Source organism: Psammomys obesus, unplaced genomic scaffold (genome assembly GCF_907164565.1).
Source record: "Psammomys obesus unplaced genomic scaffold, mPsaObe1.curated_primary_1811, whole genome shotgun sequence".
NCBI classification, from domain to species: Eukaryota; Metazoa; Chordata; class Mammalia; order Rodentia; family Muridae; genus Psammomys; species Psammomys obesus.
In genome coordinates, this window is record NW_026591816.1 from 5,313,384 (window position 1) to 5,327,864 (window position 14,481).

The following is a 14,481-nucleotide window of genomic DNA, read 5'->3' on the forward strand; positions in this document are numbered from 1 at the left end:
CTGAGTCATTGTTTGCCCAAGAGACACTTGGGTACACATATTCATAACATTACCTGCGTAAACTTCTTGACAATTTGCCTGAAGGTCAATCTTCAGTGAAATAATAGAAATCCTAGGTTGGGAACAGTACATGGGGAGAAAGACTTAATGAATATTTACCTTGCTTTGTGATTTGATTTTATGTACATATGCAGTAGGAAATATGATTCAGGATGTGGATTAAATAAAATACATAATAGTCTTGAGATGCATTTAATAAGCTGGAGAGTTAGAAAGAGCCAGTGAAAGCCTCAGAACTTCTGGCCCAGGTCATATGCTTTGCATAGGGTTAACTTTCACTCATTAGTTTGTATCAAAAATCATGATTTGTGGATTTACGAAGCAAGCTTCCTCAAACACCACTGCATCACGTGTCCTACTCCTTCAGACTAGGTTGCGATTGTGGCTGACTGGAAAACAGGCCAGCATCGGCCTTCCTTACATCTACCTCTTTAAATAGCTTCCTTTGCTTTCCTGTTTGCTTTGGGGCTTGGCCATGTGATTTCTTTTATTAGCTTACTTGAGCTGTGGTAACATAGCTCAACAGACTGTGTGGCTTCAACATTGCAAACTGACTTTCTTCCAGATCCAGAACCTGGAAACCTAGGTTGGGTTTTCAGTGTGGAAGTGCTCTGGTGAGGGATGTCTCCCTTTGTGATCACTGGTCTTCCATGCCCCTAGAAAGAACAAATGGAGGTCAAGAACTATAGTCCTCATGAGAGCACTCAGATTACCAAACCAGTCTTCCTTCTTGATTTACTCTCCTTCAAAAACCTCCATCTCTCATTTGGAATTATAGGTGTCAACACAAATTTGGAGAGCACCTGTATTCAGTCCACAATAGTATTGCCAATGAGTGAGTCAATAACAGATGTGAATTAAGTAGATCTTTCGGAAGCACTCGGGAAATTGAGCCTCTTTTCACTTACCAAATCTCAACAGTCTTTTCTGATCCTTGCTACCACCACCTGCAAAGGATTCTCAGCTCATGCACTGGATAATGAAAGACCCGAGGCTGGCCCTCCAATCGTCCTTGCTGAGTCAGGCTTGCTAAGGTATAAGCAAGTAAGTAACCCTGAACAGATCAGGATTACCACTTTCTGAGAAAATCATGACTTACTATTTTTGCACCTTCCCAGCCCTGTAGCTAATGTGATTGAGTTCTTTTCTTTCCTATCACATGCAAATTTGGTTTAGGCTATCTGGAAACCATATCAATAGGCATCAAATATGACCCCTCTGTGGGTTGCTGAATTCCACTTCAGATCCTGACTGTATTATTGTTATGACACCTTGGTAAGAGGAACACATGCTCCCTGGCTTATTCTGCCATTCTGCTCTCCTTTTTTTTTTTTTTTTTTTGTATCCATTGCACACGAAATCTCTCACTGTAGTGAATGAAAACATGTCACGTCACTGACTTTACTTCACCTAAGCAGATCTATCAGCGGCATAAAGAGTCTCGGTGCCCTGACACTGAGTATCAGCACAGTTCTGAAAAGCTGTGGTCTCACTGCCAGACAGCACCAAACAAAGGTCAACACTAGTTTATACATAATCTGAGCTTCTCCTGAACAGTGATATGAAGGACAGGTCACCTTGGATAGTTCTGTTGCTAAAGTTCTGTCTCACAAAAGGGGCCTTCATTCGATCATCTCATTCACAAGACTCACTACACCCCTCCTGGAAGGAGTCGGGTTAGTAGTATGAAGCACACAGCCATGGTGCGCCTGGCTTCGCTATGTGTACGGCTGCTCGGAGAAAACAACACTAAGTTAAGACATATTATAAGTCTCTACTGGACCTTCTCTCAGCTGGAAATGACTAAACCATCAGAAATAGAAAATGGCTCTGGTGCAGTGGTTCTCACTGCCCTCCTAATGGTGGGCTCTTTAATATAGTTCCCCCTATTGTGGTGACCCCCAACCATAAAATTATTGTGTGGCTACAAAATTCATAACTGTAATTTTGCTACTGTTATGCATCTTTTTGTAAATATCTGTTATGCTGAATATCCGATAGGCAACCCCTGTGATAAGCTCTGTTGACCTCAAGAAAGGGGGGTCGTGAGCCACATGTTGAGAAACCCCTGCTTTTGTGGCCTCCTTCTTGATTCTGTAATATTACAACAGTATTTCACACTTCAGTGCCCAGGAGAAAAGTCACCTCAGCACATTAGTGGAGTGTTTTGAGCACTGAGACAAATGCCATGAGGGTATAACTTTCTCATCAAACTCTTGTTGAAGCAGACTGTTCTTCGGTAATAACACTTGTATAGGCAGTACAACTACCCGCGCCCAGTGGCTCATGATTGCATTTTGGCTGAATCTTAAATGCCGAACTTGATTTACTAAAATAAAGAGATGAAAGAAAAATCTCCTACAGAAATATTCTTGCAAGAGAAGTGATGCTATTCATCGTTTCATTGGGCTCCCTCTTCCAGTTAGTCAGCAGTGGTGCCCAGCAAAAATTTCCACAAAGTCCAGAGAGATTAAAGTTGCTTGGAGAGACTTACACAAAAAGTACAGAAAAAATGAGTTAAATATTGATGGAAATTATTTGCTAACAAAATTAAATGTACTAGGGACTAAAAGGGAAAGAAATTGTACTCACTAGTGTTATGGTTTAGACCCTGAGATCCCTCAGTGCTTCAGATATTTAGTTTACTTTCCAGGTCAAAAGGTTATTGGAAGGGGTTGGGACTATAGACGCTGAAGCTTAATAGAAGAACATTAACTTACAGAGAACATTTAAAGACGATACTGAAATCTGGCCATTTTCTTTCTCTCTATTTCTCTTTGTCTTTTCACCCTCTGCCCCTTCCCCTGCCCACCCCACAATTTCTGCTTCCTGGAAACAATGAAGTTTTCTCTACAGTGCTTCCTGCCATAACATTCTTCTACTGGAGCCAAAAGTAATGATTCCAAGAAACCATGAACAGAATCATCTAAAGCCACAAGTCAAGAGAAATCTTTCCTACTCTAAGTAGTTATGTCAGTGACATAACCTACAGTATGTGTGGTGTATAAGGGACATATTGCACAGCCTCACTGAGACAGCACTGAACTGTGCTCAGCACTGTGGACTTCTCAGATACAGCTTTACCCTGCATATTCTGATGACCCATCTTCTAGGGTACCTTTGAACTAGGCTCTGGAAATGAGAAGATCTACTGGCCAATTACTGTCTATCGGAAAGAACAACACAACAGTAACCACTTTACCTACACCAGCTCATAAGTTTTGGCAAGCATACTTCTATACTAAAAAGCAAAATGCTAAAATTTATGTTCAACACATTGGTTTCATTGTATGTGGAAAGGTTAACTAGCAAAGCCACTCTGATGCTCTCTTACAGGGCTCCATGGCCTGAGGTTTCTAAGGGCCTTATAAATTTTATGATAAAGGTGATAGAGATGAGTAAGTTCTGCCTTGCAAAATATCTCAAGTCGGAATAAAGTCTTTTGTGTTTTATGATATAGAGCTCCACAGCTCCATTAAAGCTTTGGTTCAAATAACTGAACAAATCCAAAGAACTAGCTGAATTAAATTTCTCAGGCTGTTGCAAAGTATGCAAGCAGAATTGTTTTTGTAGAAAAGTATAATCTTCCATCTAGGTAAAAATATATGGTTTGTATATATCTGTGTGTGTGTGTATATAATTATCACTTTGTCAAACCACACAATTAGGATTCAAATCAGCTATATCCAATAGAAATGCAGAGAACTGTAGTGCCAACCACTGCATAGTTGTCCCACTTAGGCTGAATCAAAATCAGCCACCAGATCGGGAAAGTCTATAAATTTACACTTGGAGGCAACTCCTCTGCTGTAAGCAAAATAAAAGCTGAACGGGGGTGGGGGAGGGTGGAAACTAAGCACTAATGGTCATTTTCGCTGCATAGTTGCAGAGTGTAAGCAGTGTGTAAAGCCAGGAGGTGCGGAGCCTGGAACCTGCCAGGGACGCTCAAACTAAGCAGCAGAAAGGAAGCAAATGGAAGATCTGAAAGATGGCTAGGGATACAAGCCTGGTGTCCACATAATCTTCCTTTTCACATGCTTGGGCCCTCCTAAATGAAGACAGTAAGTCTGTAGTCACAAACACTCAGAACAATTAAAAAAAAATAAAAATAAATCTACAGCCAAACCTCCCCTATCAGTGGACTTGGGAAGGAGCATTCGAGAAGAAAGGGGAAGGAGGGTGGGATCAGGAGGGGAGGAGGGAGGAGCTTATGGGGGATACAAAGTGAATAAAGTGTAATTAATAATAAAATAAAATAAAATAAAATAAAATAAAATAAAATAAAATAAAATAAAATAAAATAGAAGTTAAAAAAAAAATCTACAGCCAAGAGGACATGGGCAGCACCCTGCATGAAAAACAGAATGATGCCTGGATTTCCACAACTCCAAACAAGTACATGATCTAGCACATGTGATCTCTGTTAACCTAAAAAATAAAGAAAAGCCTGAGTCTCAAAACTGAATATTCTACAACTGCTCATTACCCTCCACATGTGCACAACTGTACTGTTTAAGAACTGCTTCAAGCATACCATTCAGAATATGAAATAACAGACATTTCATATGGGATTTGACAAAGGAGCTGAGAAGGACTACATACTCAGAGGGTGGAATATACAGGAAATAAATGGATGAGCCACAGTTTGGAGAGTAAGTCCCAGAATGCATCCAAAAGTACTGAGTGAGCTTCTCACCCACTTAGAATAGCTATTATGTAACAACTAAAATCAGCTAGTAACAAAGACTGGAGGAGAATGAACTGGCAATGTTGAACAAAACAACCACTCCATGCTGGAGAACAGTACAGAAGTGCTTCACGGAACTAAAGTAGATCTACACAATCCACCCATCCCACTTGATAGTGTGCAGCTAATGGACATGAAGCCAGCATGTCAAAGACACAGCTGTCTATCACTTTACTGCAGCATATTTACAGTCTTTAGTTAGGTCACAGAGAACCATGAAATCCTGCCATTCACATTAAGCAAGCTACGATGTTCAGCAAAACAACATATGCCTTGCACTCCCACTTGTCTTTTCAAGCTAAAAATGTGAACCTGGCAGGAGAATAGTGATTATGAGAGATGAGATAATGTGTGGGGGTGGGAGGACTAGAATGCTGGGTGAGGAAATACAATGAAATCCACTAATGTGTATTAGCATTAATAAAAATTAAAATTAATTAGAGTGGGAAGGACAGCTCAGCCAGTAGAGCACTTGCCTTGTAAGTTTGAAGACCTAAATTTAATTTCCCAAATCCACTGGCAGTGATTATATATCCTTGCAGGCAAATCATAAGACACGGGAAGCCCTCTTCCGAGTTGTTAGTCAGGGAAGTCCAAGAGAGTCAAAAAACGTTATACATGATTGCTATGGTCCTTGGCTGTCCACTAATAGTGCAAGATAAATCCTTAATGCTGAAGACACCATGAAATTTAGATACAGACCCAAGAGGCTTTTGAGCTGGAATTGACCAGAAGGATTTCTCCCTGGGAACTAGCTTGTGTGGTAGCAGAAGGTACCATGCCAAGCTTCCCCTGAAAAAAGGCAAAGTAATGGACAGTCCTATTCAGCTATGACACCCAGGAATCACAACTACCAGCATGACACAACAACCCCGCAAGTGGAGCAGTGGCACACATACCCTAAAATCCAACTGCTCTCTCATTACACTTAAGTCCTCTTCTACAAGCTGGACTCCATGCCTGCTACTGGAAACCTAGCCAACTACCTGGAGCTAGTGAAGTCATGGATCTTAGAGAGAACCTACAATGGCCATGTTACTAATCTAACTACACTAGAAATATCTGTCCTTATAGCAGTCTTCATAACTCATCATTGAAATTTCTCTTTGGAACAGAAGAAGGCCATTACAGAAAACTACAACCAGTTAATATGAAGAGTTGTGAAGACCACTTCTAACTCAGACATCAACAACACAACTCCTGCACCTAAAGCTCAGTGATGATTGGGGAATAGGGGTCAGAAAGAGTTTACTGTGATATTGTGTCTCCTAGTATTTTCAGAAGCTGCAACCATAAAGTCTCACCAAGACGACTTCCTAAACATGAGCTGAACAAAGATGACACCAAGAGACAGGCTGACATTCTCATAGAAAAAACTTAAGAGGCCTCAATCCAAGACAAAGAACTCAATAAATGACAAAAAAAAAACATTCAATAAAATGTATAGATTTAAAAAATTCAAGAGCAGACAAAAAAGGAATATAAGAAAGATGCGTAGAGGACACTCTTGTCTGAGGACTTGGAATCTCTTGAAATGCACAAATGGGTGACAGATGTTAGAAATTCTCCCAACATCAGAATCATTGCCAGCCTGCCTTGAAAGCAACAAAAACAAAATGTTACAAACAAACAAAGATCTAAAAGGAGAACTCCAGGGTAGAACTATGGCTGCACAGCCAAAAGCTTGGGCCTTCATGTTTTGAGAGAGAAGAAACAAACCCAGGAATGAGAGGGTGGACCTAAGTCCAAGAACAGAAAATACAGGTATGAAGAGTTTGAGGGGCACAGAGTTGAGGTCCAGGGCTTAGCGAGGCTGAGACCCTGGGCACAGGCCCCTGTTTCCTATGGCAGACTCAGAAGACAGTATGTGAAGCCTGCACATGTAAAACCTGTTGGAAATTGCTATAGTAGGCTGTGAGCTTGCTTTACACAGAGAAATATTTTTTTTTTAATTTTAAATGAAGTTTCTATTTTATCTCTCCCTGTCTTAGCTTGGAATTAATGACACTGGTTTCCAAGGCTTCAGAGGTCCACAGGGGGAGAAGAATTCTATTCTGGATCTTGGCTTTACTCCATGTCTCTCATTTATTTCGATAGGATGTAGACTAAAAGTTGATGTAGGAAGCACAGGTATTTGAGATTCTGGGATCTGCTGAATGAATAGGGGGATTGGTTGGATCAAGGTCATGCTTACCTGATTATATAACATCCCTGAAAAGAAGCCTTGACTTCTACTCCTTTACAATGTGACATTATTTGGAAACAAAGTGTGTTAGTAAAATTTCTATTTCAAAACAGCCAATTAATCAACTAACAAAGACAGGATACATATCTTGCCTAACAGTTTTGGATGATGATCAGCTTGTCCTACTCACTTCCTGGGTGGGAAGTTAAAGCCAGGAAGACAATGGGACTTAGACCTCATTGTCTCCTTAAGAGCATGTCTGCCATCCCCAAACTCTTTCTACTAACCAACATCTCCAAAAGCTTCCACTGCTTCTCAGAGAATCAAGTCAGAACCAAGCTTCTAACACTTAAGACTCTGAGAGACAGTCTAGGTCTAAACTCTAGTGTAAGGCTGTTGCAGACATGCCAGCTTAAAACGAGGAGGCTGGCTCCCAAGATGGCATGAAAGGTGTCTTTATAAGAACACATCTATGGAATACTGGGAGGGGGTGTCATGTGAAAAATAAAGTATATCCTGAAATTAAATTGCCACAAGCCAAGCAAAGCCTCAGTGAGGCAAGAACTGGAAGACACAAGAAAATACAGCTCAGCCTACACCTTATTTCACACTTCCAGGCTCCAAAATGGAATGAGAATAATTTTTCAGTCTATGCCACCTACCTGGTGGAGCTTTGTTAGGGCAGAACTAGGAATGCTTAGAAGGATGCATCACATACCAGGCCCACAGCTCTGTGAATTGCCCTGCTTGGCACACTGCACCAAGTACAACAAGCATGACCACTGCTGAAGCCCCCACTGAGAGCTCATGTACTGGGGATTCTCAGAGGTCATGTGATTTACCCGTGACCTGAAAAGCCAGTGGATGTTAAATCATCCTTCATGACATTGATCCACCTGCCTTTTTTAAAACAGAGAATTCGAAATCTTACATGTCTCTACATTATTAATGTCTATCAGAACCTTGAAAACCTTCAAAGAGTATATGATTCAGTTTATCTGTGTCTAATAATGGGCTAAAGAAACAGAGATATGCTTGTTGATGGTAACTTGACTTGTAAATTTGTGATGGAAAACTCAAAAGTAAATGTCAAGGGACCCAGAGCATCTGAGTAGAAACTAGTTGTTACGTGCTCAGTGAATGGTACACTAGAACTATAATTAGAAATCTGCACACAGCCAACTTTTAAAAAAGAGAAACAAAAACAAACAAACAAAAAGACAAGAACTCTAACCTCAGGCTGGGGAGATGGCCCAGCGGTGACCGTGCTTGATGTGCAAGCATGACAACCTGAGTTCAAGTCCTAGGTATTCATGTTTAAGACCAGGTATGGTTGTTTGCCTGTAACTTTGGTACTGAAAGGTGGAGTCAAGGGGAGGATCCCAGGAAGTCACTGGCCAGGAAGCCTAGTTGAAATAGCAAACTTACAGTTCAGGGAGAGACTGTCTCAGGACATAAAGGCAGGTGAGATCAAGGGAGAGAACACCCTATATTTCTGCCCTTGCCTCTGCACACGTGAAGGTGAATGTGTTCCTGCAAAGTCACGTGCATGCTGCAAACATTCCACACCACACACAAATGTGTGGGCATGCGCCCACACAGACAGAAAGACAGACAGACAGGCACACACACACATACACATCTTAGTTGTTAGAATCTAAAATGTTTTACAGTATCATGGCAAATGATCACTCTATTTTCATATAATTTGTGGCTTACTTCAAACTCTATATGAATATGCATATATTACTATATAGTTTGACTTTTAATATACTATCTTAACTTGTTAACTTAAGTTAACTTCTTTAACTATCCTTAAAGAAACTTCAGCCACTTACAAATTTATAATTTACAAACGTCTCAACCTTGTTTCTAAATGCAATTAAAATAAGTGGCAATATTCTTATCTTTAACTTTGAGAAGCTCCTTTTGTAAGAAGAACTTAAGTACACCTATGCAAATATAGAGAGAGACAGGTTCCAGTTTTACAAGCCAAACTGATAAACAAATTCACAGTACCAAAGGTGAACCAGAAAGCATCATTGGCACCATGTGCTTTAGCTGCGAATGCTTGCCAGCTCTACTCCAAAACAGAAATTGGTTAGGGAATGAAATGTGATTTCTCTTTCAAAACCAGCAGGAGTGTAAACTAACAAAACGGTTATCAATGCTACTTCTCACCCATGAACAGAGGCCTTGTTCGAATTCCAGCACTGCTCATAACATTACTAAGTCCCCTCTCTGGACTCTGTTCCTGTGTGTAAAATGGATGTTCCTACAAGCTCTAAATCGCAATTACAAAATCATCAATCATTGTCTGACATTTAATTTCAGCTGAGGAAAAATATAACTGGAACTACATATGTAGTAGCAGAACAGAAATATCCAGCTGCTGATGAATCTCGAAGCTCATATAGTTTGAGTCTAAATCCCACCAATACAAATTTTCTTGGCCTTGGAATTTTGTTGAACAAAGATACTGGGGGGCAGACACTTCAGACAGAAATAAAGACTTTCCATAAATTTCTCTATTATGTGCTCGTGTGATAGAGCAATCTGTCCTTAATAAGGAAGACATTTGTGGATTTACCAGTTCTGAAGATATACAAAGTATGAACTGAAACTTCAAGAGCTAGCTTTGACCATGAAAATTTAATGAACAAGGACTTTAGTGACAACAGTATATTGCAGTGATACCACACAAAATGTAACCATAGAATAACCATCTGTCTCCCATCTACCAACTTATCTAGCTTGCATACTACAAATAACAGCTTACTTTACTATTTTCTAGACACACACATTTTAATAAGATATAACAACTTATGTAAGAAAAAAGGATACTTTACAGAAAAATAACAGAACATACAAGTAAAATTTTAGTGAGTAAAGAACTACTCTTACTTACAAAAAAAAAAAAAAAAGGTACCAATGATTTAAAACCTCTCCTCCAAACCAAAGGTTGGCAGGCTACATAATGTGAGGTATTCTTTTAAAGAATTATGATTATTCATCTTTCAGCCAGAAGGGCTACGCACTACAATAATAAATTTTATAGAACATTTAACAATTCTCTTTGCTACCACAAGCACACAATCTCTCATTAGCCTTAACTCAGACCACTTCAGAAATTAGATAGTTTCCACGAGGCAACATTTATGAGTTTTAACTCTACTTTCAATAAACTTAGAACATGAAGTCAAATGAAAAGAGTCATATCTATGATCTACCAGAGCCAATGCAAGCAAAATTTGTAGAAATTTAAAGTTACCTGGAGAGAGAGAAAAGAGCCACATCAGCCACTTGTTGGGGACTCAGAGCTGAGAACACAGCGACTGATTGATCATTAACTTTTAGCCAGGAGCAAGCTTGCACATAGCTCTCCAGAGGCTGAGTCCACGCTCTCCTTTCCTTCCCTCTTCTCAAATAGGGGAAAGGTAGTTCCCTTTCTCTTCCTGAAGAACTTGCTTGGACATGCACGGTTAGTTCATAATTCTCACAGTGTAAAGTAAACTGGGCTTAAATTATATCGAGGGTCAAAGAAGGTGACCTCTCTGGCAGTTTGGATTGCTGCATTTAATCGTCTGATTTTCCTTCTCTGTAGCTGAAATAGATACATTTTTTTTTGATGCTATGCTATTTCTTCCATCATGTAACTTGATATCATGTCTGGAAACACTGCAAAAAAGAAAAGCCCTGTACAGTATGCATTGCTGTGTCTGTGACTCTTAACAGAGTCTGAGACTAGGGAAAGACTATTATGAGCAAAACCGAAAAGGGCAAGGTCGAGGAGGTTTTGTTTTGTTGCCTGAGATGGACTTCAGGGTTCTTTTCTGGATTGTTCTTCACCTTCCTCTTATCCTGAGACACGGTTTCTCACTGCCCCTGAGGCTCATGGATTCAGCTAGACCTAGGCAGCCACTGAGCCTCACCAACCTTCCTGACACCATTCCTTCCATTCCTCCTCATTGCTCTGGTGACAGGAGCATGCTGTCACTCAGCTTTTTACTTTGGTGTTGTGGGCACATGCGGCAGGCCATTCACTGAAGCCGTTCCTGCAGCTTTTAGGTATTTTGCCCAACAATTTGCATTCAGCACCTCATTCTCTAAACAATGTAAGATAGTCACTAGGTAAACATTTTAAATACGGCATTCTGAGCTAATGAGTTCCAGTTACTTATGTAAGGTACTAAATCTTGGGAATATTAGATTATTGCTTCCGTCTTTAGTTTTTCGTTGACCGAAGATCCATATTCCTCTCTACTTAACAGCAGAGTAACTTAAGGGCCTTAAGTGCTAATTGTCAGCTTGAAAGACCCTAGCATTACCTGGGATATGGGCACCTGAACAAGCCTGGGGAGGAGATTATCTTGATCTTATTTATTGATATAGGAAGACCAGTCTTCACACACATTGGAACATTAAGAGGATCCTGTCATGGGTGAGTGGAGCACCAACATGATTGCATTCTTTGCTCTCTGCCTCTCACTGAGGACAACTCCCTCAAGCTTCTGCCTGTATGAATACTCCTCCATGTTGAATGATAACCTGAATTCCAAGCCAGAATGAAAACTTCCACCCTTAAATTCCTGTGGTTGAAGTATTTATCACAGTAATAGGCAAAGAAACTAAGACAGGATACCTGGTTCCCAAAAGGAAAGATTCAGTTCTATAGAACTGAGCCCCAGATATCAGCCAGTGACAAAATCTTCTGTATAATACTTATAATGACCCACCCATGGGACAGAGCCAGCCCCTGACACTATTAGTGATACTCTGCTATGCTTGCAGACAGGAGCCTAGCACAACTGTTCTCTGAGAGGTTTCACCCAGGAGCAGATAAAACAGATGCAGAGACCCACAGGCAAACATTAAGCAGAGCTTGGGAGTCTTGTGGAAAAAATGGGGGAAGGACCGAGGGGACAAGAACTCCACAAGAAGACCAACAGAGTCAACTAACTGAGGACCATGGATACTCAGAAACTGAACCACCAACCAAAGAACATCCAGGGACTGGACCTAGGTCCCCTATACATATGTAACTGATGGGCAGCTCCGTCTTCATGAGGGTCCACTAGCTAACTGAGTGGGACCTGTCTCTGACATGGACTCTGTTGACTCCTTTTGGATCACTTTCCTCTCTCTAGCTGGGCTGCCTTGTTGGGCCTTAGGGGAAGTGAATGCTCTTAGACAGGATGTGACTTGATGTGCGGGGTAGGTTGCTGGTAGTAGGCTCCCCTTTTCTAAGGGAATAGGAGGGATGTAAGGGAGAAGAGGGTGAAAGAGTGGGACTGGGAGTAGAGGGGGACTACAATAGGGATGTAAAGTGACTAAATAAATAAATTTTTAAAAATAACTGTAATGAACAAGTAACAAAGACAATTAATTCTCTTCTCAAAATTCTCTCTGATTTATTGATCAAATACAGCAAATCATTTTTCCAAAGTACACAGCATGTTTCTGCTTCTTTTAATATCGTGAGTTAAAAACTAAAATGAAACAGAAACATGAGGAAATTCTTTCTTCCCACAAATACAGACAAACAGTGAAGTTTAGATACAGTGACAAATTGTAGTATGGATTTTCCCATTACATAATAAACATCTGTCAATCTAGAGGAAATGGCATTGTTAGAGAAACTTCTCAAATGCATCTTTGTCCTAACAACTAGTATCAAAGGACAGAGGAGAACTATTTAGCTCATTGAGATTAATAGCTTTATTTCGATTCTAAAATCAAGCAAGGCTTCCTTTCTTCTAATACTGTGACTGTTCTTTTTTTAATTTTTATTTTTTAATATTCATCACAGGTTATTTACTTTGTATCCCAGCTGTAGCTCCCTCTCTCATTCCCTCCCAATCTCGCCCTCCCTCCATCATCTCCCTCCCGTCCCTTTCCAAGTCCACTAATAGGGAAGGTCCTCCTCCCCTTCCATCTGACCCTAGTTTATCAGGTATCTCCAGGACTGGCTGCAATGTCCTCCTCTGTGGCCTAGCAAGGCTGTTCCTCCCTCAGGGACAGGGGAGTGGGTTTCCCTAGTAAGGGGAACAGGAACTATTACTGTGACTGTTCTAATGGGTTGAACACAACAGGTTGGTTTTATACACAGAGAAGAGGAAAGGAGACCACCCCCTCCACTGCCCCAATTAAACAGAAAGACTGGCCATTTCAAAGTTACTTTCCTGTGGAGTGGGGCTTGAAAATAACAGGACTGAAAATAAGTGATTGTTTATAACATTTGGCTTCTTTTGTGTAAGGATTAAGGTGAGAGTGAAATTCACTGTCTCACCAACTGAACTGGCCTGCTTGGGAAATGTGTTTGGTTATCTTTGTAATCTTGGTTTCTGATGGCAGATAAGCAGCTCATTCTCAGGCACACTTGATGACTTGGAAATACTAGACTACCACCATGAAGATACCACAACACCACTTACATTCATCATTGACTCCATTCTGACTTTCAGCCTGGTCTACTAGGAACCAAGGAAGAAGCTTAGACCAGAAAACAATGTCTCCTTTATAATTTTTAATGCTATTCAGGGTTCAGAGCATTTTGTTTGAACTAGAATTATTATGTAGTACAAATAACTAAGCAATTAAAAATAACTTCACTTTGTGACCACCAGACTACCCAGTTTCTTTCAGAAATAAAATGCCAAGGAATAAATGCTGCTGGAGTTGTCCATTTTATCGTCTGAAAGGATGACAATACACTCAATCTTACACTCAGAAAAGACTATTCATGTTAGTAAATTAGCATTATTAATTTCATGATGAGTGTGCAATTCATTAAGCTTCTACATGTATCATATTTTGTTCCAGTATTACAAGATATTCTAAAAGATCTAAAAATATGTTTATCTTTGATATGTCAAATTTGGATGTAGGAATGGGGAGGAAGAAATGATGTAATTATATTGTAATCATAAAAATAAAAGAAACTGTCATCAATAAACAACTTCAAGAAATCTACATTACTGTCAAGAGTACGGATTTTTCCACTTTTTCACTTTTAACATCTTTTGTTTATAACTATTTTAATGTTAAATCCTTAAAAATTCTATGATCTATAATATATACTCACTTATAAGTGGATATTAGCCATATAATATAGGATAAACATACTAAAATCTATAGTCCTAAAGAAGCTGAACAACAAGGAGGACCCAAGGGAAGATGCTTAATCCTCATTGGGAAGGGCAGACCTGATACACATCGGAAATAGGAGAAGACAAGGAACAGGACAGGAGCCTTCCACAGAGGACTTCTGAAAGACTCTACCCAGCAGGGTATCGAAGGAGATATTGAGACTCACATGCAAACTTTGGGCAGAGTGCTGGAATCCTGATGGAAAAAGAAGAAGATAGAAAGACCTGGAGTGGACAGGAACTCCACAAGGAGAACAACAGAACCAAAATACCTAGGCCCAGCGGTTCCTGCAAAGGCAGTACTCTAACTAATGACCATGCACGGAGAGGAAGCCCATTGG

General features: G+C 40.2%; 1 protein-coding gene across 5 annotated transcripts in view; it reads right to left on the bottom strand.

Annotated features, from left to right (window-relative positions):
- The window catches only part of Slc16a7 (solute carrier family 16 member 7), a 164,578-nt gene that overhangs the window by 98,465 nt on the left and 51,632 nt on the right, over positions 1-14,481 (bottom strand). For 2 of the 5 annotated variants that reach the window (XM_055611973.1, XM_055611976.1), the window contains exons 1-2: positions 10,264-10,294; positions 54-112 (exon numbers count right to left, since the gene is read on the bottom strand). The exons of 1 other annotated variant lie outside the window; for it this stretch is intronic. The gene's annotated coding sequence lies outside the window, so the exon portion shown is untranslated. Of the gene's footprint in view, positions 1-53; positions 113-10,263; positions 10,312-14,481 lie in introns of those variants that run through there. 2 more of the 5 variants (XM_055611974.1, XM_055611977.1) reach the window with 2 other exon arrangements.